This window comes from Ixodes scapularis, unplaced genomic scaffold (assembly GCF_016920785.2).
Source record: "Ixodes scapularis isolate PalLabHiFi unplaced genomic scaffold, ASM1692078v2 PGA_scaffold4__175_contigs__length_147842914, whole genome shotgun sequence".
In the NCBI taxonomy this organism is placed as follows: domain Eukaryota; kingdom Metazoa; phylum Arthropoda; class Arachnida; order Ixodida; family Ixodidae; genus Ixodes; species Ixodes scapularis.
Window position 1 is genome coordinate 6,271,635 of NW_024609879.1, and position 27,984 is coordinate 6,299,618.

Consider the following 27,984-nt stretch of genomic DNA (forward strand, 5'->3'; position numbering starts at 1 on the left):
TCTCGTGAGTCCTGTTAGACGACGTCGGGATACTATTTTTCGGTCGCTGAACTACCCGCAGTCTACGTTCTCGCACTAGAGGCTACGAGTGGGATAGCTTTTCGGGCTCGCCCACGTCGAAGAAATATTAACGTGTCGGGGATCGTGCGGGCATAGGCTGATAACTCCGGGAAGAGATAAGACCCCCGCGTACAGTTGCGACTACAGGTCCTCGCTGGGCTGGAGCCGCGGACCGATGCGAGCATTGTGCCGACGATCTTAATTTTATTAGGGTTGCTGAACACGCTTCCTGCATTAGCCTGCCTCAGCAGTGGTGAACTAAAACGCCAGGGCATGATCTGAACAAAGGCCTCGTTGATTTATTACCAGGTATTTTTGTCCCACTTCACTGAGGCAGTAGGTTGCAGTTACTGGGACCTGCTCCTGCCGATTGATGGTACTTTTTCTGCGAGTTTGAACAACAATGTGCCGCGAGATTCTGTCAGAGAGAGGGGCAAAACAGTTGAAACGAGAAGAGGCGAGCCTAGACTAAATCTCCAGCATAAATGTCTGCTAAACAGATGACTGCACATAATTTTAGTCGAATTTCCATGACAATGTTCACTTGGATGGATTTATAAAATAAATCCATTTCTCTTTCAGGTTCAAGGTGTCCAGTCCACATGCAAGATTTTAAAATATTGGGTGAAGGCTTGATTTATACTTTACTGTGTGGGACATTTTAGGAGGAAAATGTTGTGTAGCAAAGAAAACACCAGTGACACGATAGGTTGCCATTATTAGAACAATTTTTTTTCTGGTGTTTTGCTGCTGTTTAATTGCTGCTTCACTGAATAAAGTTGGTTTCGTGGCATGTTGGCATGTGCTGAAGCGTTTCCAGGAATGTACCGTATCTCCAGGGCTATACTTTTAAAAGTTGAAATTTTAGGCTGTGCGGACTATGCGGGATATTTGTTTTTCAATATCGTGGATTAGGACGAGACGGATTTTGTGAATGAAAGAGTATGTTAATGAGGATTTATGTATGTTATAGGTTTTTTTTCTGTGCTAAAAAAGCAGACATTACTCAAGGTGTGCCGTCTATGAGAAGATATTCATGACGACTAAGCACCAGGTGCGGACTATGCACCGTATGTGTACAATCCATGTGAAATCTATTTTTACCCCAAATTTACCCCTGCGGTCTATGGTGTGGAAAATATGGTACAGCAGCATAATGCAACGCTTTCAGAAATGTTTTGTTGACAGTGAAAAAGATTTTTATTGAGTTTTATCACAACCACGAGTAGGTAAACATACAACCTTGCGACAATATAAAAATTCTCATGCTCTTAACACGGTGACATTGGCGCAGACTCGAAGTATGGCCGGCAGGACACTTGCAGATGATGTACACATCTCGAAAAGCAAAGACCGTCAAAGAAATTGTAGGGCCGAGAACCCCGACTATTTCAGGGATCTTGCACGGCAGATCAGCTGATCATGATATTCGAAATCTCACGAACGATGTCTCCCAGTTCGTAAGAAAGCAGTCGTCGCCTAAGCTTATCTATCTTTAGACAAGCTATACTGAATCTTGGGGTACAGACTAAACCAAAGCATTCAACTCGAAGACAAAAGAGACAACAGAAGTTGCCAATCAACTAACGATACTTTTAACTGGCTAAAAACCGGGCACATATAGAGAATGCAAAATAGATGAGGAAAGGTCACCTGTATCTTCGAGCGAGGGAGTGAAAATTAATTTAAATTAACTACCGTAAAATACCGAGTAAACGCCCACTCAAAATATGAAAATAATCGCGAAAATTGGGGAATGAGCACTTGTTAGGTCATTAATTTTACCTATATATCTACTTTGCATATTTTTTTCAGATGTTGCAAAATTTTGGGGTGGGCACTTAGTAGGGAATGTGCGGATCTCGGTATTTTACGGTAAGAATCTTTCACGAGCAATTACAGGGTTGGTAGGTTCCCTGCATTAGTCTTTATTCAACACCTCAGCCGACATCTTGTCTAGTAACTTGTTGCAGGATGAGTCTCAGCGTTGTCCTTGCAGGTGTTCACAAAGTACACGCTGCATATCCTCGCTGACGTTGGCAGAATGAAAACTGAACCGCCCCCACTGAAAAATAAATAAATAATATAAGATCTCTGGTGTGATCAGTGGAAAATCGACACGAAATAATAAAAACTATTATTGTCCCTAGGAAGTAAAAACGTAATCAGGCTTTTTTCTATTTTAAAAGGGGTGGCTGGTTGAGGCGGTTTGGATGTGCATTCCTTGTGTGTGTTGTTTGGGAGGGGGGGATGCATGTGTATATTATAGCGTCGTACATGATGGCTGTAAACAGCTAAAAAACTGGAACAGCGATTAAGAAACACACGGCAGAAGAAAGCTGCACTCGCAACCCCCAAAAGCCCCTCCCCTAGCTAGAAGTCTGCTGACAAAGTCGGAACGGCAGGGCGTCTCTTGTGAACGGCCGAGCTCCGGCAAGTCTTCGTTACCCTTCGCTGCGATGTGGCTGCACGTGAACGCTTGACGGTCGCGAGACCCTGTCGAAAGTTGGAAGCTAGTGCTGGATGGTGCTGGAGGAACTGAAGCTCCTCCCTGCCGTTCTCACCCTGCCAGTGATTATAGTTGAAATATTCGTGGCAAAGGGATCCTACACGACGACCGAAGCCCCGTCAAACACCTCGAGGGAAGCGAGATGCGCGCACGAAAATCAAATATTCCGTCACACAGGCACTGCCAACTGACTTTCCCATGTTCGGTAGTCATGCTGTTTTTCTTCTGACACCAATTCCATTCACTTTTTCCCACATATTTAGCAAAACTGATCTTCCAACGAACGAGAAACTTATTTTTGTCGGAGCACCGACGTGGTTCAGGCTTGGCGCCGTTCCAGTCTCGTACGGCTTTTCAGGGAAGCGGTAGAATTTTAAGGATTGACTACAACAATATCGTAAGTTGTTGCTGCGATCAACAACGAAATATTTGTGCTAGCCGGGCTTTTATATCTACTCTATCGCAATTAATGTCCTAACCGACCGCCTACGACGGAGAAGCGAGGCGAAAAACAACGAGCCACTCGGATTCGGGCGTCCCGCCAGGGGCTGGAATGGCGCTGTAGTCAGCGGCGAAACTTGGGCGCTTCGGTCCTATAGGTACCATCGCGTGCATGCTGCACGTGCTTGAGGCTCCTTGGTGTCGGTTGTTTCATAAGGCGTAAGGACTTGGGCAGGAAAACTCACGGGTCCCTTTGAAGTGCTGAAAAGAATTTGAAGTATCCACGCTAAGTTCCAGACTCCATGGAGAAAAACACACCGCCGAAGTTCGCCCGGCGGCGTTCGCTTGTGCGATAGTGCCGGAACAATTACTGTTGTGCCGCGCCCAAAGCGTGAAGTGGGCAGGTTGTTCGCCGCATAATCGTGCCATGAAGTAAAGTTCATTCTTGATGCGGGGTATCTGTGGGCGACAAATTAAAGATCCATTGGTGCTTGCTTAGGGAATACGCCAGCGTGACCCTTGGGAAGAGCCGCGCACTTCCACCTTTGGGAAACGCTAATGTTCAACCCTTCGCTTTCCTGTATTGCTTTCTTTTTTGGCTTTTCTAACTTTATTCTTTGCTGCCTGTTTTTGGCTTCGTTACGGGGTCAGCGTTAGCGTTTCTCCAAGGGGGACGTGTGTGGCACTCCCCAAGGGTCACGCTAACGCATTCCCTAAGGATCTACGAATGGATCTTCCTTAGAAGTTTCCCTGCTTCGGTAGCACGCAGACCCGCGCCGGCTTGCGGCTTCTTGCGCGGCATTTCGGCCAGCCGAGCTAAGCGCTGCTTCCGCCCTCCGTCTCGTTCGCCCGTTTTGCACGCGCGAGACACATGCGCGAAAAATCCATCCGATCCGACGTCCGATCCGGCAGCACGACTGCCTGATCCGAAAAATTTGGTCGCTTCAGACGTCGGATCGGCGATCCGGCGTGCGTCCAACGGGCCAGATAGTTTCGCACGGCGGACGGACTGTCGGAAGCGTCCAGTCAACGAGAGCACAGCTAGCGCGAATGTCATGATGACGTGCTGGGTCTGGCGGGACGAACACGATAACAGGACGGGCGACAGGAAGCCGGACGCGTGAATCCCGCTGACCCACTCGAGAAAGATAGCCCCAGCAAAGAATGCCTGCGAGCTGAACCGTCAATCTTGGACCAGAGATCTGCAAAGGAACGCGGACCTCCGCTGGAGCGCTTGGATCTTTTGGGTGGAGCCGAACGGATCGTCGTGTCGCATGCAAGCTCGGAAGCGTGCGTCTCAAACTGTAGCGTGCGGCAATTCGGAGCGGCGCTCGGACTGTGGGATCGGACGTCGGATCGGACGATTCTGACGTCCATGTGTCTCAGTCTTTAGCAACGGCATCCGCTGCCTGACGCTGCTGGAAGTTCAGACTCGCGCCAGCACCTGTGCCCGAATATACCTTTTTTCGCTTACTTACGTCCCCAGGCACTTAGGTAGGCATATCCGGTATGGGTGACGAAAAGAAAGTAAAATATTTCAATCGGAAAATAGTCTTAAAAAAAAGAGAACAGACAAAACGAGAATGGGTACGGTTACGCTTATATCCTAAATGTATTCAGTTGGCGTGGCGACGGCAAAGCAATGTTTTCGCCGATAGGGACGATACTTCAAGATGGCGGCGCCCTCATAGAATAGGTCTATTGGCTCCCGCCCCGTGATGTCGCAGCCCTCTCGCCTTTGACCTTTACTACCGTCGTCTCCACGGGCCGCGCTTCCCTTTTTACTGTTTTGTCTGCCGACGGGCGCCGTCAACTTTTCCCTGTCATGTGGGTACTAAGGCTAACGTAATAATAAAAAGAAAAACGAAGGCTCTCCGGCCGAGTGTGATGCCGCTCGAAACACGTGCAGCGAAACCTCGCGTTGCAGAACCCAGAGATTTGGGCTGCCTGGGTTCATTTTCCGACCCTTTTCGATCTGGATGAGCATCGTACCGGCGTGCCGTCGTGTATCACTTGTGCTTGTTAAAGACCCTAGTCTAGTGGTCGGACTGCACTTGCGAGATATTACATCTACAGCGGAAACACCAGAGCCGGTTTGCTCATCTTGCGGCTGCGGTCGCGGCTGCGGCCAAGAGGGATTTTTACGTCACGTGACCAGCTCCATGGGGACAAGGAAGTACCTAGCGTCCCTGCCTAATGGCGGAGAGATCCGCATCGCTTCAAGCACAAAAGCCTAATTTCGCTCGCAGAAACTGATTGCAGGGACTTTCAACTGGAGTCCAATTGACCGCCCCTTTATACTGTAAGAGCGTCGGGTAAAGTTACGGCCAGGGAGATTAATAGGAGCCAAAATAAAGAAAAAAACACACGAGATAAAAGCAGTAGGAGTATATTTATATACCTGCACCGGCGCCGGCGTCTGGCGCCTTCTGCTATGGTCGAGGGGTTAAAACCCCGATACTTGACGTCGCAGCGTGAAAGTTCCGGGTTCAGATCGCTTTAGGGACTTTTTTGTTTTTGTGTATTTTGCGCGTGTCTTACTTTTTAACTGTGATCCTTTTTAGGAAATCAACCACTTGCACTACTGCGCCTTACACGGTTTTTACTGTTAGTCCCACCTGTTCAATCGAAACACCGAGAAGAAAAAAGAGATCAACGCAAGTTAACGCGCTAATACAATCATTTCATGCTTGGTAGAAGAGCGTGTTGGTTTAAGTCAAGGATGAAGAAAGAATAAACAATTAAAACAGGGACAACACAACCACATCTTTCAACTAGCAACAGACGAGTAAAATTTCAACAGCGAGCAGCCGACTATACCCAGTAGGAGTAGGGGAGAGAAGGGGAGAGAAGGAAAGATAAAACACGCGAAGTGCAAGTCAGGGTGGTAGGGTTATCTCGGACTTCAAAAATTCAACCTCAGTTTTCGTCAGCAAAAAACAACGTGTCAAACCCTTCCCTCCTGCTGACGAAAACTGAGGTTGAATTTTTGAAGTCCGAGATAACCCTACCACCCTGACTTGCACTTCGCTTTACTTATCTTTCCTTCTCTCCCCCTTCTGTCCCCTACTCCTACTGGGTATAGTCGGCTGCTCGCTGTTGAAAGTTTACTCGTCTGTTGCTAGTTGAAAGATGTGGTTGTGTTGTCCCTGTTTTAATTGTTTATTCTTTCTTCATCCTTGAAACATTTCATAATGTTCATTAAAAGGAAACCAAGGTAACAGCATCGGTAGGGCTTTCACACAAACGGAGCCGAAACAAACATCCTTTCCCCAGCAACTAAAATTTTATCTGCTTTTAAATAACGCTCTTGCTACGATTCCTTTCAGTAACAAGAGACACCTATTTCGGACTAAAAAAACTAAAATTGTGGCAATAATAAAAAAAAAAACAAGCAAAAAAAAAAAAAGATTAGCAGCTGTGGATACATTGATTGAGCGAAATCCTACAGGCAAGGCAGCAAGTCAAACGTCTAAGAAAGTAGTAAAACCGAAATAAAAGAGATCATACTTTTACTTGCATGGAATGTGATAAAAAGTATATTTATACTCTTTACATTTTGTTGTGGCAATCGTTTTGTAATATTAACACATTACTTGTTGAATTTTAGTTAGAATAGCAGACGATCACGACCGAATGCAAAAATGAATCAGGCGTCGACCATCGCAAACCCTCTCTCTAATGCAAACACCTAAAATGACTTTGGAACAACAAATGTAATTAATTATAATTAATTCCACTTCTTGATCCAAAGTCATTTTAGGTCCCTCTCTCTAATGCAAACAGTTAAAATGATTTTGGATCAACATATAGAATTAAATATAATTAATTCCATTTCTTAATGCGAAGTCCTTTTAGGTGTTTGCATTAGAGAGAGGGTTTGCGATGGTCGACGCCTGATTCATTTTTGCATTCGGTCGTGATCGTCTGCTATTCTAACTAAAATTCAACAAGTAATGTGTTAATATTACAAAACGATTGCCACAACAAAATGTAATGTACTTTTTATCACATTTCATGCAAGTAAAAGTATGATCTGTTTTATTTCGGTTTTACTACTTTCTCAGACGTTTGACTTGCTGCCTTGCCTGTAGGATTTCGCTCAATCAATGTCTTTTTTTTTTCTTTTTGCTTGTTCTTTTTCTTTTATTGTCACAACTTCAGTTTTTTTAGTCCTAAATAGGCGTCTCTTGTTATTGAAAGGAATCGTAGCAAGAGCGTTATTTAAAAACAGATAAAATTTTAGTTGCTGGGGAAAGGATGCTTGTTTCGGCTCCGTTTGTATGAAAGTCATACCGGTGCTGTTACCTTGGTTTCCTTTTAATGAACATTATGAAATGATTGTATTAGCGCGTTAACTTGCGTTGATCCCTTTTTTCTTCCCGGTGTTTCGATTGAACAGGTGGGACTAACAGTAAAAACCGTGTAAGGCGCAGTAGTGCAAGTGGATGATTTCCTAAAAAGGATCACAGTTAAAACGTAAGACACGCGCAAAATACACACGAAAAAAAAAAAAGAAGTCTGTAGCGCGATTTGAACCCGGAACTTTCACGCCGCGACGACAAGTACCGGAGTTTTAACCTTTCGACCATAGCAGAAGGCGCGAGACGCTGGCGCCGGCATATAAATATACTGCTACTGTTTTATCTCGTGTGTTTTTTTTTTTTTTAATTTTGGCTCCTATTAATCTTCCTGGCCGTAACTTTACCCGACGCTCTTACAGTATAAAGAGGCGGTCAATTGGACTCCAGTTGAAAGTCCCTGCAATCAGTTTCTGCGAGCGAAATTAGGCTTTTCTACTTGAAGCGATGCGGATCTCTCCGCCATTAGGCAGGGACGCTAGGTACTTCCTTGTCCCCATGGAGCTGGTCACGTGACGTAAAAATCCCTCTTGCTCGCAGCCGCGACCGCAGCCACAAATTAGCAAACCGGCCCAGACGCCTATTGGGGTTGACAAAATTTTCTTTGGGGGAATTCCACTTCTGGACTTGGAGCAGTTATCGAGCGTTTTTTTTCTCTCTCCGTCGTGAAAGCGAGAGCTCGAATTTACTGCACTAAACTGACGAGCACGGAACGCTTTTAAATCGCCCCAAATCCGCCGAGGCGATTCCGCATAAACAACGAGAGGCCCGAGCCTCGCGACTTGCCGGCGCCCGGAGGTTTCCAATTAAAATAAGTCATTCTCGCCTTATCAATAATGCATTAAAGTTTATGAATATGTTAAAGGCGGAAGGAACACTACGTGTCATCCGTGACGACTTTTTTAGTGAGTGGGAGCGCGAGCGTCTGCGGCCCAAGCTTCGTAGCGGGAGAGCGAAAGATAAGCTCCCAGCGTTTCCGCCTGTCCTCAGCTGGCCACCGCCCCGCATTCGTCATTAAGGAAGCCATTAGCACTCGCCACCGGGAAACCTATTTCTGCAGACTTCTTCGGCGAGTCCGATTCATCATTTCGGAAACTAGGTGTCGATGTTATCGGGCACACCATCTCGTTTCTCAGACATCGTGTCCACTATCGCTCCATCCGTGATGCTCCTTCACGAAGGGCGGAGGCGAATCGCGTCTCTTTTTTGCTTCTTTCTGCATCCTCCTTTCTGCAACGACTCCTCCCCAAACCAACCGCACTGAACCAATACCACCGACAAACAAGGCCTGCGCAATACGTCATCGTGAGATCGTGGATCCTGAAGCTCGACGGAAGTACGTTTATTTATTTATTTATTCTTATTTTAAGTGACCCACCAACAGCCTAACTCCTCCTAAGTGGTTCACTCATCAATGAGTCAATTAGTAGTGAAATTCAAGTCGAAGATGCGTTGAACGCATCTTCGACTGATATGTTTAGTGCCCTATTCCGCCCGGTAACCGGACAAAAGCTCACCGGACAAAAGCTCACCGGACAGAAGCTCACCGGACAAAAGCTCACCGGACAAAAGCTCACCCGTTTTTTCACTGACCCGGACAAAAGCTCACCTCATTTTTTTTGCTACCCCGGGTGAAACATGGCTGGGATAAAGTACGGACGCAATGGACATTCCACCATTTTTATGAGAACTGGCATCCCATCCCATGCAAAGGTGTCGACGATAAGCCATTACAGGCTGAGAAGCAACGATTTGGGACCAACATTTAGGTCACTGAAACTGAATGGAGCTGATAAGATCAAGCTTGCTTGGCTCAAGGTATGTCGGAGCACCCGTGTGCCACGCCCAAGAAACTTTGTGAACCGAAGTTTTTGAACCCGAAGAATGACCGAAGAAACGAAGTCATCCTTTCTTGACCTTCATTCCGCCCATGCATTGAAAGAGGTTTCGAAGTGGCACAAAATGAAGTCACAAAAGTCGGATTGTCACGCTGTCGGACGTCGCGAACCTGGCGATCGGGCTTAGAAGTTCAGAGAAAAAAGCGCGAAAAAAGGCACTCGTCGCTGTTGTCGCAGCGCTACTCTCCTTACTACCGAAGCTTACGTAGACTGTCCAGATGGTGAGCGACCTGCCGTAGAACAGGCGTCTGCCACATGCTCCACATGTCATTTTTCTGACGTCATCAGGCGGAAATTGAGAGACAACCTTTCTGATCGCGGTAAACACACCAGTTGGAGACGCGTTCCAGTCACCGTAAACAAAAGTACGAGAAATAACAGACGCTCGCGTCTTTGCGTCTGCTTCTTTTGCGGGGGTTGTGGTGGCGGCAGAACGCCGAGCTCTGATTGGTTCTGAATGAAGGTTAGTGGGTAGACCTCAAGGTAACTTTCTTTAAGGTCTACCCACTATCCTTCGATCAGAGCCAATTAGATCCCGGCGTCGTTCTGACGTCACCGCAAGTCCTTATCAAGAAGCAGACGACTTTCTGTCCGCATTGTCATCGCCCTCGTTGTGAGACCAAAGTGGTAAAGACGGAAGCAGAACGCGTCAAATCGTAAGCTTTGACATCGATGGTCCCGATGGCAAGAACGAGAAAGACAGCTACAGAAGAAAGGAAAAAAAGCAGCCAATAGATTGGACGTCTTTGTTTTGCCGTGACGACATAAAGTTCTAGCGCTTCTCAACTTTAACTATTTATTATACCGTGCGCGACGACAGTGTTTTTCACTAAGTAGAGAATAAAACTAAATAAACAATAGATACAGTGTTTTTTTCTGTTGTTTCGTGTGTATCAAAGCGTCGTCAGCGTGCTGGGTTCATCGGGACCGCCCATGGGACCACACATATCTGCGACTGTGGCCAGCCGTTCCGAAGCGGCCGCAATACATGGGAACCTTTTCTTCTAGATTATAATATTAACTTTGTGTGCTTCAAAACGCCCTCGCAGCGAAGCGGGCACGAGCTTGGCATCTTTTCCAGGATCCACCAGTGATGACGTCAGAGGAGGTAAGGCGAACGTCTTTTCTTCCAGGTAGTATTGACGGAACGCAGTCACGCACAAAATAATGCTTATTGTACTTTCCTTTTATTCTGAGGCACTGGCAGAAGCTCGCAACCAGAAACCAAACAACGACAATACCCGCCGCGGAACGAAGCGGTAGGCGCGAGAAAACAGATTACAGCTCCGCCCACTTCTCCCGGAGACCCGCTTCAAATGACGGTGGACCGAAACGGAGGCTGGCGCGCATGTACGCACTTATGGAATTTTGAAGCCTTATTCACGAAGCTCGATTGCTTGGTTTATCCGGTTCAAGCTCAGGATGACGTGGCGCGTTTCGGACGGCCGATTGGTTTGCTACTCGAGGCCCAAAGCGGTACGCACAGAGAGGCCACACAGCCATGGCTGTGGTCCAAGTTGGAGCGAAACGAATTACCACAGATCATTAACCTGACTCCCAATTCGCACCTCCAAAGTGCGGCATTAGGCGTCGTTAGCGCCTCGCGATGTTTATCTTGGCCGCCGCACCGGACGAAGCAATAATAGAGGCCGGCGCTTCTGTCAGCTTGCCGATGGTTTGGTAGAATTTCAACGGGAGAAAGTTTAACTTCTTGCCATTATGACCAAGTTCGAAGGTTTGAAAAATTTATTAGGGTGTGGGCTCTTGGGGGACTGGGTTTTGATGTTTCGAGGGGCGTGTCCGGTGAGTCTTTTGACGGATGAACTTGTCTCGTGAAAACGACAAATTGAAAGGTGGCCATGCATTATGGATGAACGAAGATTACTCAGGGTACCTTTTTTTGTTTGTCAAGATGACGTCGGACTTACAGCGAGATAAGCATTTACTTGCATACGCTCCTCGCGAATGAACGGCAAGAACAGCTGTCAGTATGTCGACAGCAAACGATGTTGTTAGCTTTCGGGAGGCTCTATCGCTATATGTAAATGTTCTCGTAATTTTTTACTTCGAGAAGAAACTGATAAGCTGTATGACATAAAATATGCCCAGTTTACTTTCATCAATTTGTTTCTAGAAGCTGGAGTGGTAGGCCAATAAGCCAAACAAATCCAGGCGCGTCCAGAGAGTAAGATTTGCTTTCCAATAATAAAATTGAGCATCAATGTTTGTCAAATGTATTAGTTTCAATGAATGCTACGTAGCATAATATATTGTTCAATGTCCATTTTTTGTGCGAAGCATTCGTGATATTTTGGCACGAGTTTTTGAATGCCCCCATTAAATAAATCTGACGCCTGGGTCTCGAGCCAACATGTTTGGCATCCACTGTGCTGTCCGTGAAGACAATTTGTGCTACTGAGATGTTCTGTAACGATTTTGTAAAGTAATGATTTCGAAACTTCATGAAAATGTGCTGCAAGATCCAAAGCTGTAAAGCGTTAATTCTCCGGAATATTTTCTTCACTTTCCCCACCAAATTTTCCGTGATCAGAGAAAGCCTACAGCTCCGAAATGCATCTTGAACGTTATGTCGCCATCTATGAAACATTCGAAGTCGACTCCGCATTACTGTCTCGTTCATTGTCTTTGCTGTACAAATCTTGCAAATCTGACCATCAATGTCTATCTGGTCCGCCTGATCTGACAATTCGTCTCCCTAAAAAGATCTTAGGACAGACCAGACATCGGAGTTGGCGGGCCACTTAGACAGGGTTAGTGCCAAGCACAAACCTAACCAAAATATCATTAAATGTCATCAGACTATGACAACAGTCTTATGAAATGACATCAGGGTGTGACGGTTCTGTTCAGACCAAAAAACGCAGTCTGAGTTGAGACATTAAGCAATGCAAGCGTGACGTTTTGGATTGCTTAATGCAATGCAAAACGTCACGCGTTTTGCATTGCATTAAGACTGCGTTTTTTGGTCTAAACATATGTTTCGGCATTGTCATTCGCTGAGCTGCCTCCGTAAGTTGCGGTGATTGGCTCTCCGAGTGTCGTGAGTGAAAGTAGACGCACAAACATTTTTTAGAATGTAGTGCATGGTTGAGTACAAATAGAAATAATATTCCTGACCCTTTCAGATGTACAACGGAAATATTTTACACTCGGTGACAAGGATGAAAAGTTGAATTCGTGTCCTAAAAAAATGAGACATTAATCGGACAGAAATCCGAACATAACTAAGTTGTTCTGCAAAAATGTTTTCGAAAAATTAATCGCAGGTAAGTAATCATCGTCTGGAAATTAAAAAAAAAATAAATGGTTTGGCGAAATCATTTATTAAATTCTTCTGATATAGTTTTTCTTGCGGTTTGTTTGTTAAAATAACTGCCGGACGATTCTTACATGGTTTGATTTTCGTTCATTTTTGGCCTCTTTTTATTCGCGGACTTATGCCAGGCCTGCCGAAGTGCAATAAATGTTTAATATGACTTTTTTATTCTATCATAATCAAATAATTTGTGTTAAACATAACTCGAATGTTACATTTCAGTTATATTTCACGGCTCTATTTGTATTTCTTTCCCTGAAGAATCAATATTCTCAATGGCCATTCCAGTAACAGACAAATACATTTTAAGGCGATAGTTTCGTAATATATGATTACATGCTGCCATCTCTCGTAGACTTTTTAAAAAAAGTAACAATATACGTTACTGGTTCTTGCTCAAAAATATAATACATGACTCGTTGGCGCCCTACGTATCTTGTAAATTAAAGTAACAAAGTTTCGTTACCGTTAAAAAGCAATACACGTCAACATTTATGTTTTATTCACGACAAAACTGTGCTTCCATTTTGCCGATAAATGTAAGTAGTTCAATAAACAATAACTGCACACATCAATATAGTCTCGGTTGTACCTCCCTTTGTCATTCGCCTCCCATTATTCAGTGTGATCTTGTATCACCAGTTTGCTTGTGCGTTTCTCTCATATTAGTTCGTGTATGCAGTCAAGAGGTAGGGTTATTTTTGTGAGTTACGCGTTGAAAGTCAACGGTCGTATATCATTAGGGAACATTGCAATGTTTTTAGAATTTAGGTCACTGTCCCGTGAATACAGCGGTGTGCAATATGCTTAAACAATAGAAGGGTGTATATTTGAGCTAATTCGAGATTTAAGGCTGAATCGCATATAAGCGATTTAGTGTGCGAAAAGACGAGCAACAGCTACGAGACGGGCGACAGCGACGAGAATTATTGACGAGCGACGAAGATTTCTCACAGTCGCTCGTCGCGTCGCTCGGTTTTTGGATTTCTAGAAAACGTCGCTCATCGCCTTGATCGCTTGCTTCCGTCACTTGCATGTGGCTTGCCTTGTCGCGAGACTGACCGAGCGACAGCAAAGCGGGTCGCCGTCGCTTGTCTCGTCGCTCGCCAAATCCCTTACATACGGTTCATATTCTATTGAGGATAAAAGCGCTAAAAAGACGACGGACAAGTTAAAGGATGACAATCACCACAGAGCGCTACTTGCAACTGAAGTTTTATTATAAAAACAATACGCGTGATATAAAAAAAAACATGTGACTTAGGCAAAGTGCTTTGTCAGTCCACATCTTGTCGCATGAATGTCTACCACCCAAGTGATTTCAAGTATGGCACCTCAGAGCCAAACAAGGTTCCCAAACAAAGAAAAACGGGGCTATGTGTCTAGAGCATTGCTGGCTGAAAGCATATCGACGCTTCTTTTACGACGGCCATTATCCGCTGATTTAATCGAGACAAAACGCCTTCCCTCCTTTAGCTCCCCCCCCCCCCCCCCTTGCTTCCCTGTCCCAGACTTGTGCCTATCTCAAATACTCTACTCAAGATACTATGTTTAAAATACCCTTTGAAGTATCTTGGTATCTTGCAAATACTTTTCATCGAGCGTAGTATTTGATACTTTATTTTAATTACATCTCTGAGCATCTTGCACTCATTATCTCAAATGCATTTTTGACATTTCGGCTTTTTTTGAGTTTTTTCTGTATGAAGTGGCGTGGGCGTGGCACGTGCAAACGTGAACATTCTTTTGAGCAACCAAATCCTGTTGGATTAGCCACGCTGACTTCAATTGAGCTCGTGAAAAATTTGCTTTTGTGCCGATAGTGACTCATATTTAAGCCCAAAGTTCGTACAACCCAGGTTGGGATACGGTCCATTTGTCACATGCGCACTCGTCACAGGACGATTAGTCACAGGACGATTCGTCACACAGGAGCATTCGTCATCGGATGACTCGTCACGCGGCCAACCGGTTCCACAATAGTTCGTCCCCCCAAAAATGAATTGTTCAATTTGGTTCGGGCGGACAAAGTGGCTCACCTCATATATTAGCATGTCTTTCGCTTCTCAAGGTCAAAGAATTTGTAACAGACGTTTTAGCTTCTGGGACTGTCCCGAACGGTGAATGCGGAGGCCATACAAGAGCGACTATTTTTAAACTCGGAGTACATTCAAAATAATGGAGGGGATCGCAACAGAGAGAGGTAGAGCCATGATGCTGCACGAGGGGTACTCGTACACATTCAGCAGAAAGAATTCTGATACCTAATGATTTTGTCGAATAGGGGATGAGGACGATTCGTCACATGCGCACTCGTCACAAGACGATTGGTCACAGGACGATTCGTCACGTAGGAACATTCGTCACAGGATGACTCGTCATGCGGGCAACTGGTCATATCGATCGGGCAGGCGACGATAGTAAATCGCAAATTTCAACAACTGCCCACATTCCCTGATGAGGACTTTCACGACTTCCCACTGTCACATAAACCAATGGTTAGGAAAACTAATCTTACAATGCTCCTCTTCCGCTTTTACTTTCATTATATTACGAGTCTTTAGCAGGTTGATCTCAGTTGCTGGCTTGAAGGAGCAATAATCCGACTGGCAGCTAAATCAGTTTTTACTTTTGCCTTGCATACACCTATTCGACAAAATCAATAAGCATCGGAATTCTTTCTGCTGAATGTGTACGAGTGAATGTGTACAGCCTCTCTCTGTTGCGATCCCCTCCATTATTTTGAATGTAGTCCGAGTTCAAAAATAGTCACTCTTATATGGCCTCCGCATTCACCGTTCGAGACGGACCCAGAAGCTAAAACGTCTGTTACAAATTCTTTGACCTTGAGAAGCGAAATACATGCTAAGATGTGACCCATTTGTGAGGCCGAACAAACATTCAATGTTCGGGACCGAAACAGAAGCTAAAATCTTTGTTACAAATTCTTCGCCTTTGAGAAGCCAAACACATATTAAGATATGAGGTGAGCCACTTTGTCCGACCGAACCAAATTGAACAATACATTTTTGGGGGGACTAACTATTGTGGGACCGGTTGGCCATGTGACGAGTCGTCTTATGACGAATGTTCCTGTGTGACGAATCGTCCTGTGACCAATCGTTCTGCGATGAGTGTGCATGTGACGAATGGACCGTATCCCTTTTTGTATATTTGACTCTGCCACGGCAAAACGTCGAGGTTTTCTTTCGTTTATTTCTTCTTGTCGTCAATCCGTCATTTATTGCTCTTGGAAACAGTGTTTGTAAGCGAACATTGATAAGCAGAACACAGGACAGGAAACGAACTAGGTGCTGGATGACCTCTCAAAAATTCTAACAAAGCGTCCCCAAACCTCGAGTGCCTTTCTGAAAGCAAACCTACTTAATGAAGGTGCGACCACTGCCGTGGCTACTATGTGGGTTCTATTTGTTATTTATTCACTCATATCCATATTCCAAGTTCGCTTATAGTGAACTCCCCATAGAGGGAATGTGGATTGTAGTTAAACAATGCGTCTAAGGTGCGCCGCAGGACGTGATATTCAGCGATGTCACGTCCTGTTTGTTGCCCCCATACCTCGGTGTTCACCCAACACAAGGCCTGTGCACATTCCCACAGGCCCTGTGGGAATGTTCATGTTATCTCCTTTAATAGAGCGTTGGGCACAGCAATGTAATGTAAAAGTACTAAAAATAAACGAAGTGCCGGATCTCTCCCCAAAACAGTAGTAAGAGGATGCGAGCTTGAGGGCTTTTGTGCTGAGCTGGGCACCGTGCATGCTGCATTGTTCATGCAGGCTGGAGTGGTAACAAAAGAGACCCTCCTCCCCCTCACTGGAGAACACGAACTCCAGCCGAACGCTGACGCTGCGTTCGGTTATGTCAGCCGAGTGCCGAGTCATTGTATTCGTTGTCCCCATCCATGTAGTTCTAAAGTTAACCGCTTGGGGCGCCACAGTCTAATCTTCTCCCCAATAGCTAAAGCGACCTCTTTCTTTTTGTCCCAGAAATGTTTTGCAACATGTATCAGTGATATTAGGCAATTGTAGTAGACCGTTTTTCTCCTCCGCTACGGTATCCGTGAAGTAAACGCCGCAGCTGCGCATGCGCGCCGCCAGCCTTGTCTGCATAGTTCAAGGTCTTGTGGCGGATTACGGAGCGCTATCCGGGTGCTTAGCGGGCTGCGGAAACGGTCTACTACGACTCCCCATTGCTACGCGAGTTGCCAAGCAAACGCGTGGCCAAAAAAAAAAAAAAAAAAAAAAAGCGCGTGGCCGAATGGTTACCGCGCTTGGCTCTCGCGCGGAGGCTCCGGGTTCGGTTCCAGGAAGCGGACTCCTTTTTTATTTGTTCTTTCAACTTGACATTCTCGTATGTTCGAGAACCTTGTCGTTTGATCGAGTTACGAATGTTCTACGCGCCGAACGTTCTACGCCGAATGTTCCAGAAACCCACGCGGGTACAAACGGTGCTCCGCGTGGCGATCCGGAGTCAGTCTCGCCCCAGCGCTCGATCCTGCTGTTTCGCCGATATCTACGCCTCCGGCACTAGCCTTTCTCTGTTGTTCTGGGCACAAGTTCGCCCCATTAAACGTTTAGTTTCTTCAGTTATTCGCCGCGTCGTCATTTGTCATTCGTGACAATATCCTGCTCCTTATAGTTGGACTGCATAACATAGCTCTGCGATACTTTTTTGTTTTTGTTTTTTGTTGTTGGGTGCTAATAAACCATTGTGGAAAACCAGATTTGCGAAGCTGGATAATTGTTACTGACGTCGATACTGATTACGCAATGCGGAAGTATCTTCAAAAGTAATTTATTTACATTTCTAAGTATTTGTACTCTGCTCAAGATACTTTACAGTGAAAGTAACTTGAGTAGTATTTTAAATATTTTACGAAGCAGGCGTTTAGTAACTTAACTTAAATACTTTTATCGAGTAGTTTGTCCAACACTGCCCTGTCCCTAGCCAAACGCTATTCTCTTCCGAGGAGTTGAGAAGACGATTTTGTGTTAGTGAAGCATTGATAAGACAATCGGAACCATGGAGGTAGGAACTAAATGGGGCGACACACAGGCACAAGCCAGCCAAAATTCCAAGTGAAGCCGGAAGTAGAGATCGCGGTCAGTGGGAATGCCCCAAGGGTGGCCACAACAGCCGTTGGAACCTAATCAGCCACCATTGTTGCGATGGTAGCGTCTAGATGGTCACTTGTTGCATGATTGGCTTATTTCGAGCATTTACACAGCGGCTTGTTTGCTTTACGTTGGTGCGCCCACACAGTGTTGCCATCGCTGGGGGTCAGAAATCCGCTAAAAAGTAATAAGAAATCCGCCAGATTCCGCTACATTCTAAAACATATCCGCTAAATGTACCGCTAAAACCTATCTTATTTAAAAAAGAAAAAAAATGTGAAATTTTCTTTGATAAATACCGTTATTATTTTTGGGTGATTTCATTTGAATTCGACCAAACTTGTCGGGGGGGGGGGGGGGTCTTTAGATTTAATCGTAAAAAAATATATGATACCCGAATCCTTGTGATGAAAGAAACTGCCTTTGAAAAAAATTAGAATTGTATAGTTTGAGAGAAAAAAATTCTGAGGCGCTGCAGGGTAGAACACGTCAAATTCCCAATTTGATTTTATCTCGACTTTAGCCGCCATTTACAAAATATCGAATTCTTGCAGAATTATTATATTTATTACGCAATATTTACGCAGACTTGGCTATTCTTAGAGGTAAATTTCTGTCTTCTGTTATTTTAAATTAATTTTCTAAAAAATCTCAAACATGCAACCTAGAGCAAGTGTGACGCAACTTCGGACAGCTATATAAAACGAACGGTAGGGCGCAATGACGTGAGACAGATATCTGTGCGTAGCTATCAATGTAAGCTATCGATTGACATGTATTTTCTGGTTATTGTGTTTACCGTGTTGTTTTTATTCTGCCACAAATATAGACAAAAATGAAAAATATGCAAATTTTGAAGTCAATTTTCTCAAAAAAGCCATTTTTTATTTCGTTCATACTTTTTTAATTTATTGCCCAAATTCTGCTTAATAACCGGGTATAAATATTGCTTGACCTTTTTTTGTTGTAGTTTTAGGACAACCAGTTGAATAAGTCATTTTTATCGCGTAATACCAACCTCCGGCTCCGGTATGCGGGCTTCACCGCAACATTGATAATTGGCTCAGCAATATCAGATTTCACTGAAAACTACTTTACCCCGTTGAATTTTTACTAATATATTTTTAAAAAAATCAGTAACGTCATAAAGAAATGAGAGATGGCTGAATTGACGAAGTGATGTCTGCGAAGTCACAGCTTGCATTTTCGAACGTCGCCACGACAACGTTTTACTACTGAGGTTGCACGAAACTTATATATTTAAATTATTTGTTTGAACATTGTGCCGTGATAAACAACAACAAAAGTAAATTTAGTTAACATCAATGTTAACTAGCCTAAGCGAGTGGAGAGATCCAAGACGTTTCATCCGTTTCGATCATGTCGGGTTGCATTCAACGGCACTATCCAGTCCAGAAAAACAATATCCCCGTTTATGCGTTTCGGACAATCTTTATTTTATACAAACATTATCGGAAAATTGGCTCGAATTTTTTAAATTTACCGCATGGCATTCTTTCGCCTATCCTTCATTGGCCCTTAGTATTCCGAGGTACGTGAAAAAAAAAATTGACTACATTTTGTCCATCCTTCGGCTTTTGGACTACTTGTTGCATACGTTTAAATTTTTTGGGCTACGCACAGCATATCGGAAGTTGCTTTTCAGCTTACAGTAATCATACTCTTTTGTTGGCAGTATGCAATAAAACATTCATAGGTAACAGTTTAACAAAATCACTCTATTTATTGAGTAATTTATTTGGGTTAACAAGGCACACCTATAGAAACACATAATTTTTCACAGAAGCGCAAATGCACAAGAAGAGGCTTTAACAACAAAACAAAACAAAGCCGTAGATCATCTGAGAGTTCCGCACGTGCACCACAGAGGTTCATGCATTAAGACGAAGATAGAACAGTTCGCTCAAGCTGCACTTCGCCCCTTTCGCGTCGCCACACGTGCGAAGCGCGGATGCCTTTCCGAGTCGGTACGCAACTCCACTGTGTTTTCTTGATTCTGCGGAAGTCACTCACCTCCTTCTCGGTTAAGTTCATGAGAGTTACGTTTTTGACACGCCTTCCAACCTTGTCCACAAAATCTACTGATGTTCGGACGAGCTGCTCCTCCGGTGAACGGAGGTTGTGCACCGTTGCGTGGTGTTTGAGAAGCCCTCCAACCCCGTCACAAGAGTTTTTACCATGCCCAGAGGCAGAAAATATCCACTTCAATTGGGTATGGCCCACTCGTTCGAACTCATGCAGCTGAAATCTATTTTTAAAATGAGCAGGTGCCCCGTCGGATATGTACGTTAGTGAAGCATAAACTGGGATGTGCTCCTCCAGCCAGTCTTCTATAAGTCTCAGAGCCAGCAGCGCATGGGAAGTGTCATGACATAAGTCCTCACAGACAACGCCGAAGCATTTTGAGCCTTGCGACGTGGAAACCACACACGTGAAAACAGAGAGCTGACGCTTGTGCCAGTGGTACTCCTGTATCTCGTGTGGCAAAATTACCGTCCAGTTCTCCGCAAAATCGAAGTGCATGACGATGTGTCTTGAGGTCACACTAGACTTCTCAATCCGTATGGCTTCCCGTTGTGTCCTACGAATAAAATCGTGCGTGGAAAACCTTGTGGCCCATTTAAGTAGCTCTTTCAAAAAGGCGCTGGAGTCGGCAGTCTTGCTTATCAAATTACCATTCTCCCACGTGAAAAATGTAATTTCCTCTTCAGGCACCATTTCCAATGATTCTAAGGAGAGTCTGTCAGTCGAGGGGCAGTCTTTGCATTCGCCTCTGAAACATTCGGACGAGGGTTCAGGGCAGAGGCACAAAGCAAGAATCTCCTCTTTTGTTATTTTTTCTTCTCGCATGCTGTTCAGGGTGGAAAAGCACAAATCGAAATTTGTACAGCACACACATGCACAGACAGTCTGTTCAGGGTTTAGCTTGACCCACTTTGGCAGCAGCGAGTAAAATTTAGTCAGACCTAATTTTGAGTCCGGGTTTGCTTCCTTAAACAGCCTGTACTTCTCTCGGACAGACCTTGTCATATACCGCTTCACGACCACATGTTCTTCGCCATCCTTCAGAAGCTTAACAGCATCTTTTTTGTTTGGGCTCTGCCGAGAACAGTCGAGATCGTCGTCGGTGTAATATTGCGTGGCTGCCCGTATGGTGTCCTCGCTTATGCTTCCACCGTGATAAGGCTCCGGACGCTCCCATACGCCGAACCGTTCACGAAGCTGCTTTGATTTCTTCAGAAGGTACTTCGATGCCTCAGGAATTAGCCGTTCTACCTCCATAGTGGCTACGCCCTTGGGCACAAGCGTGAGGAGCTGACATCTCTCCTGGTAAGATGCCGCCTTCACAAAGGCCTCTCTGATGTTTGTCCACCACCCGTCGCAGCCGAGGCATGGTTGATCACTGCGAGAACTTGACCCACTTGGCTCCAAGGTATATGCAGTCGCCAACTTTTTTCGTACCTGTCGGCTGTGTGATCCTTCAATCTCCCGCTGTTTTCTTTCAGCATATGCCTGACGGCTTTTCGGGTTTACTGTAGAAGGCATGCGCAAAGGAGTTGTTTCAAGCCCAGCAGCAGAAATCTCTTCGTTAAGACCTTCCACTACTTCGTGCTCTTCGATGCAGCTTGCTGGAGAGCTCGAGCATGGATCACTGACAGATGATGAAAGCTTCTCACCGGTGTACTGGAAGCAGTTCTGGCAGAGCACGTCATCCAACGCAAGAGCCGCGGCTTTCGATGGAGGCAGGATCATCTTCAAGGCGTCTACGTTGAGATCGGTGACATAACGAAAACGTCGGTTGCGGTATACCCTTCGCTTATGTCTCTCGAAGTAGTCCGCGCAACTCTTTCTTTTAAAGCTGAGAACTGCAGCCATGACTGAGTTCAAAATAACGCGTTCATTCCTCGGGAGGTTCCGGCTTTCTGCTTTCGACGCAGTTCCGCAGTTCTCTTATACAATTTCATTGCTGCAAGCCCTCTTATATTTTTTTTATTCTCTTATACTAGATGAGTTTGTCAAATATAGACACTGATTAGCGAATCAACCTAAGGACGCCAGAAATGTCATGGTGCGTGTTATTCGCTTACAAGTAAAAATAAATAATGGATAAGAGAAACAGACAGACCATAGCACCAGGGGCTCAAAGAGGACTACAAACATTAGTTCCGGAGAAAAGCGCTGCAACGAAGACACAAAATGATAAGCCAACCAAACCTTCCTTTTTGTTCTGATGCTCTTGCCGACACTGTGGCCATGTTTGTACTAGTGATAACTTGCCACCCTTGAAACAAATAAGTATCCGCAAAAGCTGTATGTATACAGTTACGACTCCATCGACCGGCGTGATAATGTCTAGTGTTTACTGCATTTGTTTTCTCCTTTTGACAAACTTGACCCAGCCGAGCTACAGAAACTTCGGGCACCAAAGAGTCTCAAGCTTCCGCCCATAAATTTATTGGGAGAAGGACAAGGACTGCTTCACACAGTTCCACTTCGCTGTGATGCATTGCGACAGCCTGTGACGACGCGAGTTCCACTCTAACAAGATTAGTATAACCCTCTTGCAACGGCGCACGCCGAGGTCAACTAAGAGTCGCATGGTAATCTTCATGATAAGAATCGCAGCCTTTTGCTGGCGCTCGCGAAGAGGTTACTGAACCTCTACTTCACCTAACAACTGGACCAGTTGCAACTGATGTAACGAACATGGCTCTTTCTTTTGATGTAAAAACAAACATAAAGAAAAGCGCCAGAAAACGTGCATACCCAGCTGGTAAGCAACACACGGGAAATCAATTAAAAAAGTTTGAAAGAGAAAAAAAAATTTGCCTACGCCACTTGCCTTCTGTCATTTTTTTGTGACATTTCTTTTTTTGTAAAAAGTATATTACTAGGAATGCAACGAGGTAAAGTGGTTGTCAGTGAAATCTGATATTGCTGAGCCAATTATCAATGTTGCGGTGAAGCCCGCATACCGGAGCCGGAGGTTGGTATTACGCGATAAAAATGACTTATTCAACTGGTTGTCCTAAAACTACAACAAAAAAAGGTCAAGCAATATTTATACCCGGTTATTAAGCAGAATCTGGGCAATAAATTAAAAAAGTATGAACGAAATAAAAAATGGCTTTTTTGAGAAAATTGACTTCAAAATTTGCATATTTTTCATTTTTGTCTATATTTGTGGCAGAATAAAAACAACACGGTAAACACAATAACCAGAAAATACATGTCAATCGATAGCTTACATTGATAGCTACGCACAGATATCTGTCTCACGTCATTGCGCCCTACCGTTCGTTTTATATAGCTGTCCGAAGTTGCGTCACACTTGCTCTAGGTTGCATGTTTGAGATTTTTTAGAAAATTAATTTAAAATAACAGAAGACAGAAATTTACCTCTAAAAATAGCCAAGTCTGCGTAAATATTGCGTAATAAATATAATAATTCTGCAAGAATTCGATATTTTGTAAATGGCGGCTAAAGTCGAGATAAAATCAAATTGGGAATTTGACGTGTTCTACCCTGCAGCGCCTCAGAATTTTTTTCTCTCAAACTATACAATTCTAATTTTTTTCAAAGGCAGTTTATTTCATCACAAGGATTCGGGTATCATATATATTTTTTACGATTAAATCTAAAGACCCCCCCCCCCCCCCCCCCCCGACAAGTTTGGTCGAATTCAAATGAAATCACCCTTTTAAAAGAGTCCTCAAAACTATGAGAGCTTAAATAACATATAAAAGATTCTTCCAAAGGGTGAACTAGAACACTAGAGGCTTCAGTGCTGCGGTTGCCGTCAACCTCATCACAGATGAGGCTAAAAGCTATGTGTTCACACTTATGAAAAAAAGAAAAAAAGAACTCGCAGGTCACCGAAAAACACATCGAGGTCTTTGTCACCGCTGTGGTCGTCTGACACCATCTCCACTGGACCGATGGTACTTGTTGGGGGACCAGAAAGGTGGCTTGGTTGCACATACGTTTGCAGATGTGCCGATTGCAGTAACAGCCCCCACAGTAAGTTCGTAATCAAAGCAACTCTTCTTGTGTCGCTTCAGCCCCGCTCTTACGACGAGGATGGCGTTTGTTGTTTCAGGGTTCAGCTTGATCCTCAGCTTAGATTTTATTATGTTAAGCTGACTAAACGTCCTCTCTACTTCGGCATTTGAGTAGGGCAGCACCAGCATCGACATGGCAAATCCAGCCAAGTCGGCGAACGGGTCTTCGCCACAGGTGTCCTTATAGGAGTGAACTTCAAACCAGAAAGACTGCGGACGATATTTGCTCCCAGTTAAGGAGGGTGATTTTGCTCCACTGGTTTTGAATTTTTTCGATTGTTTTAGGGCCGGGCACTGTCATTGCTTTCAGCAGATGAATCAATGGCTCCTTCATGACGCAAAAAGTGCTTGCAACCGATAAAAGTGATGTCTTCCGGAGAACTGTGATGTTGTCGGGAAGTCGCTGTCTGATTTGATCTACTAGCGTGGTAATAAACCTCATGCAGCTTTCTCGCATCAAAGCTTCATCTGCGAGAGAGAACCCGTTGGTCTTTTCAGCCTTCATGTTGTCAACGTACGTCTCAAACAGGTAGCCCAGATATGGCTTGGGATTTAAATGGTCGTCAAGTCTGTACGTCAGGACGTCCACCTGCTCTGTAGGAATTACGACTTTTTGAACCAAGCTCGAAAGCAAAGTCATGAGGTCTTTCAGCAGCTTTGTTTGATCTACATCTTTCGCCTCGAATGCCTTGTTAACCTTCTGAACGCCTTTCAGAATCGGTCTCAAAAAAGGCAAGTACCTCAGATTGATCTGGTTTTCATACATACCATACAGCACCTTTGCCGCACAGCACTTTTCTGTGCGCCTCGCCATCTCGAAGTGCGTCTTCAATTCAATCCACTGATCTACGATCCTTGATACAGCTATTTCGAGGAATAGCCACCGCGTCCTGCATGCTTGCACAATCTGTTCATCGCCGTCATTTATCAGACCGTACAGCTCCTTGTACGCAAGTTGCCGGGCAGGGGATCTTGCGAACCAGTGGCACGTTTCCCTTATTAGGTATTCCACGTTTCTCGGCAATGCTTCCGCCGTAGCGGCCGACGTGGCTAGCTGCAAAGTGAGGCAGACGCAACGGATCAGTACGAGGCAGGGAGCCTCAGCTCTCAACTTCCGATGAACGCCATTATTGACTCCTGTCATAACGGTCGCGTTATCTGTCCCTATGCCTCTCATCCTTTCCAGTTTAAGACAGCACTCCATCAGAGCGGATTTCACGGCCGCCACAATTCGATCTGCCGTGTACACTTCCAAGGCGCACAAGTTAAGGAATATGGTCACAATCGTTGACTTCGTGACACTGACGTCGATCGACACATTAATGATCAAGCTGTAATAGCTGTCCGCAATGTACTGTGCCAGATCCGCCTTGAAATGTGGGCCAAGAAAAGACAAACAAATCACGGATTTGTTTGTCTGAGACGGCCGCAGCGAGTGACCAGGAGCTCTCCTACCCTGCTGAAGTTAAACCATCTCTGCATTTTTAGAGGACACGGAAACAGTTTTTCGCAGGGCGATTTTGAATCGGTGCACTGCGTGAGGCATCCGCCAGAAATCCGCCATGTATGAAAATGGCCCGTCAAAAAATCCGCTAGCCGCTAGACAAATTTTTCCCCCGTCAGAAAAAAATAAAATCCGACAGATTTAGCGGCAAATCCGCTAAATTGGCATCACTGCACCCACAGGTTAGTGGAATGTCATAGATGACAGAGGCTGTGCATTCAAGAAACCTATTTTTGTGTTTCTTTTTGCATTCCTCACTATCTCTGTCTGGAGCATTGATTCGCCTCACAATGACGAAAGCTTATTCGGGGCTGAAAAAAAAAAAAAAAAAAACAACCGGGACGTTGTAACGCCCCGCAACTTTTTTTTTTTCAGAATGTGAGAGATAGCACAAAGGGGAGGAATAATGGCCGGACTTATTTTTTGCTGTTAATGAACTTTTTGTGGAACGCCTATATCACCTCTTCAGATTATCCGTCGCATCAGTCAGGGACTTCTACAGAAAACCCGCACTTAATAGGCAATCTACCTGTAACAGAAAGCTCCTGCCCATTTCATGGTGATATAATTTCTTCAACGCAGCTCCGAGGCAAGACGTAGCGATACCTTTCTTTAGAAGGTCTGAATGGCCAGAGTCTTACCGTGTCACACTTCTTTTTTGGAGTGGGGCTCATAAGCCCAACAGATGTGATCGTCTAGAGACGTGCTTTTTAAATCGAAGAATTGCAACCCCCCCCCCCCCCCCCCCCCCCGAGGTTCTCTCATGAATATACCTTAATCCATGAGAGCAGGCTGCAAAAACGCCCATCAATTGAACTACATCGTTATCAATTAGCTCTTTAGGATAATGTACAGGGTGTCGCAAAAAAAAATTACGGTTTTTTTTTCTTAACCGCAAAAATAAACTAGGCATCGCCGAACGCTCATTCTCCGTCCAATGGTAGAGCTAGAGGTCACAACCAGATGCCAAAAAATTTCAGCCCGATCCGATACCTTAATCAAAAGTTAAAAATTATTTTCTGTAAATTTCAATGCGAAAATGGTGGCCGACGGAGTTTTCGATGAGGCTCTATGGCACCAGAAACCAAAAACTGGCAGAAATCGGCTCCATTTTCCCATTGAAATTTTCAGAAAATATCTTATAACTTTTGAATAAGCTATCGGATCGGGCTGAAATTTTTTGGCATTTGGTTGTGACCTCTAGCGCTACCTTTGGACGAAAAATGAGCGTTCGTCGATGCCTACTTTATTGTTGCGGCGAAAATAACCCTGTAAATGTTTTTGTGACACCCTGTACAATGACTAGATAATCGTCGACACATCGAAAAATCCCCCGAAAAACGTCACAATTTCCATCTAAGCACATTATTGGAGTTTCTCAAGTATAGCTTGGACACAATGCACTAAAGAATACCACACTGTACAGGAGCTACTCTCGAACCAATACAAATGCGCTGCCTTTGTGCGTACGCGTTATCATCGAAAGACACAATTGTATGTTCAAGGTAGAAAGACAGGAGTTCAATGAAGCGTTCCACACTCATCCCACATGCGCTCCGGAAGGTCGCTTCTCCACTGCTCTCGATACAATTGTTTGCTGCACTGAGAAGAGCCTGATGTGGAACAGAGTAAAAAAAGGTCTACGACATCAATTGAGAAGACATCACACTTCCCTCTAGTCCCATTCTTAAAAAAAATCGATCACCTCCTCAGAGGTACGGACAAGAAACGCATCATGCAATTTCAGTGACGACAGGTGGGTTCCAAGAAAGGTAGAACCGACTGATCCGGCAGATGGTCTAAAGAGCATGTATAGAGGTGTTCCACACAAAATTTATGAACGGCAACAAATAAGGCCGGTTGGTATTCCTTACCTTCATACTACCTCCCAAAATTTGGAAAAAAAAAATTGCGGGCGTTGCAAGGTTCCGGTTGTTTTCTCGGCCCCGGATAAGCTTTTGTCATTGTGCAGGAGAACCAATTCTCCGGACAAAGGTAGTGACGAATGCAAAAATAAACATAAAAATAAGTTTTTGAAATGCACAATTTCATTCGCCTACAAGATTTCACCATAAAAAAAGTCACTGGATTTGGGAAAGTAGCGTCATTGCCTTCCTGCCAGCTAGCCGGACACAAACAAATTTTTTATTTTTATTTTTATTTACTTTATTTACATATACTGCAGGCCCCACATGGGCCCAAGCAGGAGGGTTAGCATACATAATAAATATAGTAGTAATACATGCGGCAAAACACATGAACACAAACGCGTACATATAAGGCTGCGTTATACAATTTATCATACAGCATAAACAACACTTTATAACAGAAATTTTAAAATGTGCGCATAAACAAAAAAAAAATTGCAGTTAGGGATCGCAGTGTATACCAACATACAGACGACAAAACCTCTCAAGGTAATTGGCTCATCGCTGTCGGTTGCCATGGTGATCGCCATTTTGAACCCTTTCTAAGCTTCGAAGCTACGAAAGGGTCATTAAAACTAGTCGCACCAAGATCGCTATGAAACATCATCGTACTAAAAGCGTAACTAAAAGTACCCCTTGAAAGAAAAAATAAACTGATTGATTGATTGATTGATCCTCGGCCAATATGAGCATTTTTGGCACTGTGCTTGCAATAAACTTATCCC

General features: G+C 44.5%; 1 pseudogene; it reads right to left on the reverse strand.

Annotated features, from left to right (window-relative positions):
- Positions 1–23,861: 23,861 nt before the first annotated feature.
- Positions 23,862–24,467, reverse strand: LOC115311513 (annotated as a pseudogene).
- Between the last annotated feature and the right edge of the window lie 3,517 nt (positions 24,468–27,984).